The sequence below is a fragment of the Amblyomma americanum genome, chromosome 6 (genome assembly GCF_052857255.1).
Source record: "Amblyomma americanum isolate KBUSLIRL-KWMA chromosome 6, ASM5285725v1, whole genome shotgun sequence".
NCBI lineage: Eukaryota > Metazoa > Arthropoda > Arachnida > Ixodida > Ixodidae > Amblyomma > Amblyomma americanum.
This window is the reverse complement of record NC_135502.1, coordinates 114,206,880-114,212,595: the sequence shown is the minus strand read 5'-3', so window position 1 is coordinate 114,212,595 and position 5,716 is coordinate 114,206,880. Positions and strand designations below refer to the sequence as shown.

The following is a 5,716-nucleotide window of genomic DNA, read 5'->3' as shown; positions in this document are numbered from 1 at the left end:
TATATATATATATATATATATATATATATATATATATATATATATATATATATATATATCAGCAGACAAGTTAAAGGAAATGAGGGGCCCGTTTGACAAATTTATGAAGGGAGCCAACAGTCACCGAAACCAAGGTGCATAGGGGAACGTTAGTTTTTTTTTTTTAATGTGTTATGCTTATCAGTAGGATAATAATTCTTAGATTAATAAATCGCTTAAAGAAAATTACTTATAAAGCAGCAGAAAAAACAACCATGCCGCCGGTGGGATCCGAACCCACGACCTCCGAATATCGCGTCCGGTGCTCTTACCAACTGAGCTACGGCGACGGCTGTCCAATCTGCTGCTCTCGTGGGTATTTATGTTTACTAGGTGTAAGCGAGCCTTGAGAGTGTTCACCAGCGCCACCCTCGACCATAGCGGCGGACGTAGCACGTCCTGTAATACCGCGAGCGTGACGAAGAACGTCATCTAACGGCGAGGGCGGAAACTGTGCGAGAGCCCTCTTATGCTACCTTTGGCATTAAGACTGCCAGAACCGAGACCCTCGTTAAGCTATCAGCAGACAAGTTAAAGGAAATGAGGGGCCCGTTTGACAAATTTATGAAGGGAGCCAACAGTCACCGAAACCAAGGTGCATAGGGGAACGTTAGTTTTTTTTTTTTTAATGTGTTATGCTTATCAGTAGGATAATAATTCTTAGATTAATAAATCGCTTAAAGAAAATTACTTATAAGGCAGCAGAAAAAACAACCATGCCGCCGGTGGGATCCGAACCCACGACCTCCGAATATCGCGTCCGGTGCTCTTACCAACTGAGCTACGGCGACGGCTGTCCAATCTGCTGCTCTCGTGGGTATTTATGTTTACTAGGTGTAAGCGAGCCTTGAGAGTGTTCACCAGCGCCACCCTCGACCATAGCGGCGGACGTAGCACGTCCTGTAATACCGCGAGCGTGACGAAGAACGTCATCTAACGGCGAGGGCGGAAACTGTGCGAGAGCCCTCTTATGCTACCTTTGGCATTAAGACTGCCAGAACCGAGACCCTCGTTAAGCTATCAGCAGACAAGTTAAAGGAAATGAGGGGCCCGTTTGACAAATTTATGAAGGGAGCCAACAGTCACCGAAACCAAGGTGCATAGGGGAACGTTAGTTTTTTTTTTTTTAATGTGTTATGCTTATCAGTAGGATAATAATTCTTAGATTAATAAATCGCTTAAAGAAAATTACTTATAAAGCAGCTATGGTCGAGGGTGGCGCTGGTGAACACTCTCAAGGCTCGCTTACACCTAGTAAACATAAATACCCACGAGAGCAGCAGATTGGACAGCCGCCGCCGTAGCTCAGTTGGTAAGAGCACCGGACGCGATATTCGGAGGTCGTGGGTTCGGATCCCACCGGCGGCATGGTTGTTTTTTCTGCTGCTTTATAAGTAATTTTCTTTAAGCGATTTATTAATCTAAGAATTATTATCCTACTGATAAGCATAACACATTAAAAAAAAAAACTAACGTTCCCCTATGCATCTTGGTTTCGGTGACTGTTGGCTCCCTTCATATATATATATATATATATATATATATATATATATATATATATATATATATATATATATATATATATATATATATATATATATATATATGAAACGGGATATGTATATGAAAGGGGAATTTTTATATTTTTTTTAATTTGTAGTGCCAATCAATTGTAGAAATTGATTAGAAAGAGAAATAGAAACATTCCCCTATGCACCTTGGTTTCGGTGACTGTTCGGTTCCTTAATATATTTGTCAAACGAGCCCCACGTTTCATTTGCCTTGTTTGCTAATATATATATATATATATATATATATATATATATATATATATATATATATATATATATATATATATATATATATATATGTGTGTGTGTGTGTCCTCGAGCGGTTTAGCGGTTCAATAACCAGTATGAAGTGAATGAATAAGATTAGCTTGGTGCTGCTCGTTCCAGCGTTGTCTAGGCAATCGATAACAATGCTAGCTCACTTTAGCTCCCACTTTAATCCTCTGCCGAAACGCTCAGCTGGCGCTGATTCCGAGGTCGACGCTGCGTATTTATATGCAGACTGTTGCCTGTGCATTCAAAGGAGAAATAATCTTACGATTCAGGATTCTCCAATTATCCACCGATGAATACAAGCGGCCGTGATGAAGGAGTAAATATAAAAAGGAATCAGAATTGGTGTGGAGTCAATCCATTAACCAGGCCTATGTTACCGCTACTTACGCTGTATTACTTGCGTGGAGGACGCTGCCACTTACCTATAGCTGGGTCATTTAGTGCTAGCATTTGATGAATGCCACGCATTCACCCCGGGGTCATCCCGGACTTGCGGCCTCCAGAGGACGGCCAGCATATGTTGCAAACACGCGGAACATCAAGCATAGGCCAGTAAGAGCACGGCAGAGTCGTGATGTTCTATGGTGCAGTTGCCAGTTCGTTCGAGCCCGTATATGGGAGTCATCTGGTGACAGCAGCCCAGACTTGGCAAGGTACAAGGCCTGTCACAGAGGAATAAGCGCTCGGTTCAGAGCCGTTTTGTTTTACATTGGCTAAATCCCGTGCCCCCTGTCCACGCCCGAACGTGCACGGCTTCGAAAGAACAGCACGCGCACCAGCAGAACGTAATAAGCTTTGGCCTGGCTCCAATATATCGCCCGCGCTCCTGAAGCCCGCGCCAGTCCGATCCATCCATCGACCAGACAGGCGCCTCAGCAGCACGCACCCTGAGTGTATACTCGCACCGCAAGCCGCGCAATCGCCTGATCGAATCGAGCCGTCGTCCAGGGCGGCGTATAGCGCGACGCCAAGGGCGCGACGAGCAGCGCTGCTTGCGTGTATACACGTAGGCGTCTCTTCGCGTGCATGACGCCGATCAGAGGATGAGAAGACGTCGACGACTAGGAGGACCGTGGAGGGGGGTGTCGCCTCGGATTGCCCGGACGATTCGGCGGCTGAAGTTGATCTCGGCGACGCGTCCTTCTACGCCCCCCCCCCCCCCCCCCCCCCTCCCCCTTCCCGTCCGTGTCAAGTGTGCCGCGGCGGCAAATCGAGCCGCGGGACAGATGAACGAAGGGCGCCCGCATATATGGGGCCGTGTGCGGATGTGTGTGCGCGGTTTTCGATCGCTGCCGTCGCCGGCGTGGTGCGCGCACACTGAGGAGTGCGCGCGCGCGAGCGACGGATTCGCGGCGATGGATGAGCCCATCCATCATGCGGGCCACGCCGCGACGCAGCCCGACAAGAGTCCTCCTCCTCTCAGCATTACTATTATTATTGCGGTTCGTCTCCTCTCGCCCAGTTTGTTTCGCTGCTGCTCGCCTCTCTTTTGTTTGTGGCGCGCCGCTTTTCAATCCCCTGTGTACCGAATGGATGCGAATTTAAGCAACATGACCTCCCGGCAGTCGGTCGCGCTCCGTCATGGGCTGGCAAGCAGATGTTGGCCATTATAGCCAACTACAATCAAGCCGCTGCTCGTCAAGTGCATATTAAGTTTGGGGAAGCCTCGTGAATTTCGGCTCATTCATTGGGCACTATTTTATATGTCGTGGGACGGGGTTAAATTCGCGTGTATACGGTACAGGCTGCTACAGCGCTTCCGCGTGCGCGCATGCACTGGAGGAGAGCAGCGAGAGAGGACAGACCTCGGTGCTCGAGCGCGATCGCACCGGGAAATGTCTGTCGTGGTGGAATCTTCCATTACTTGTTCCCTGCTCCCGTAATGCACGCCCCCCCCCCCACTTCCTCCGGCGTCGATCCATTGCCGAAGTCATCATCGAGCGGCGACAGATTAAATGCGCGTCCGCCCCCGCGCGCCCCCGTGACGAGCGTGAGGTACGCATGCTCGGCTTCACGCGAGTCGAGAGGCGCGCAGGTGCGCGACCTGACTCGCGGCATGCAGTCGGCGTGTGCAATTGGCAGCTGACGACTGCTCGCAGTTAACTTGCCACACGTGCAGCGCGAAAGCTTTCCACACGACTGCTTGTCGTCGCAGCTCTGAAAACGTGTGTATCGCACGCCTGCGCATGTACCCACTTCCATGCACGTGCACGAATGAAATCACGCCATGGCAAACTTTGTGAATCTGTTTGCTAGAACAATAAAAATTCTTTTGATAGTTTAAACAATTAGACACCGTTTGGTCAGTTTGTTGGTCCCGTTAGCCAGAACCCTGGTTCAAATTTAGTGCTGGCAGACACTTATTAAAGCGAAATCCTTTAATGGCTCATACTCCCGGTCGAGATCCTGTCCGTCCGTTACATCACCAACCGAAAGTCACGACAACAGAAGTGACGTCATACCGTCCGTCCATCCGTTACGCTCTTCAACTCGATAAGAAAAAGAATGTTTGTGCACGATTCGATTCGAACCACTATTCTTCCGTTCCGCAGTTGAGCGTGCTAAAGTTGCTACTTCCTGCCGACGCATATGCAGTTCTCCTTGTCTATAGGACGCTGTAGAGAGTTGGCGGAAAGGCGTCGAATCAGACGGATGCCTCCCGGATCCAAGATTCACAAAGAATTGTGTACTTGATCAACATCTTAACCGCACATCAGTGACACAAGCAGGAACGCCGCGTTATAGGCTTTCGTCTCACCGCACTTTAGGTCAACAAAGTGAGCCCCTAAATTTTTGTACGTTGGAGAAGTGATTTATTGAGGTCGCCTAAAGAAAATTCGAAGCATGTCAGTGCATGCTTTCAAAGAAGATTGCGCCTGTGTGAGCTGAGCTGTTTCCGCTGCGTCCACTCGGTGTCGGCTCGTCTCTGTCTCCCCTTCGGTCCTCTTCTTTCCCCCCGGTCGCGTGAGGTTCCTCCTCTTTGGGGGCGCGGAAGCGGGGTCCCCTCTTTTTCTGTGAACAGTCGGCGGCTCGGGAGTGTGCGTGTGTTGTAAATTTTTTTTTTTAGGCGTAGTGCGCCCTTGTCGGGGTCTGCTTTCCTCCGGCCATAAATTCAGAGCATAAGATAGGATAGGAAAGTTTTTATTGTCCGACAGAAAGAGGGTAGCCAGAGGGCTACCGGCCTAGACGACGGCAGAAAGGCCTTGACTCTCGGAGGTGGCTTCGGCCAGTCGGACGAGTTGCAGCTGCGTCGCCGGGTCGGAGCTCAGTAGTAAGGCCTCCCATTGGTCTTTGGTCTTTATGCCTCGTCTCTCCCGGGGGGCATGAGGAAATTCCCATAGCACGTGGTCCAAGGTGGCCCTAAATTCGCAGTTTGTGCATTTTTCTGAAAACTGCCTTGGGTACATATGACTTCAGAGGGCCGGGTTTGGAAAGGTGTTAGTTTGTAGCCGGCCCCAGTTTGGTCAAGGATCTATGCGCTGGAGGAAGTCTAGCTCATTGCAAACGGTAGTGCTGTGTAGTTTCTCTGTATCGCATCATGCGATCCCTGTCTGCGAAGACCACCTCCCTTGGGTTCACCCGGCAGGAAAGGCCTCGGGCGAACTGGTGGGCCGTCTCATTATTAGGCAGGGATGCATGTTCTGGTGTCCAGACTAGCGTAATTTTTCGGTCGATTACATGATGGCTGAGAATTGTATTCGTCAGGGGGAGACACGGCTCCTGCTGAAATCTAGTATGGAAACTTTGGAGTCACGGATGATGTACCTCGCTTGTGGGCCTGTATACACAAGCCAGTGCTATGGCAGCATCCTCCAGTCTCTGGGTTGCCC

At 49.5% G+C, this 5,716-nt stretch overlaps 1 non-coding gene across 1 annotated transcript; it reads left to right on the top strand.

The window, feature by feature from the left end:
• The first annotated feature begins 1,333 nt into the window (after positions 1-1,333).
• Positions 1,334-1,407, top strand: TRNAS-CGA (transfer RNA serine (anticodon CGA)). The gene has a single exon. It is a non-coding gene; the product is annotated as a tRNA-Ser (tRNA).
• Positions 1,408-5,716: the final 4,309 nt, after the last annotated feature.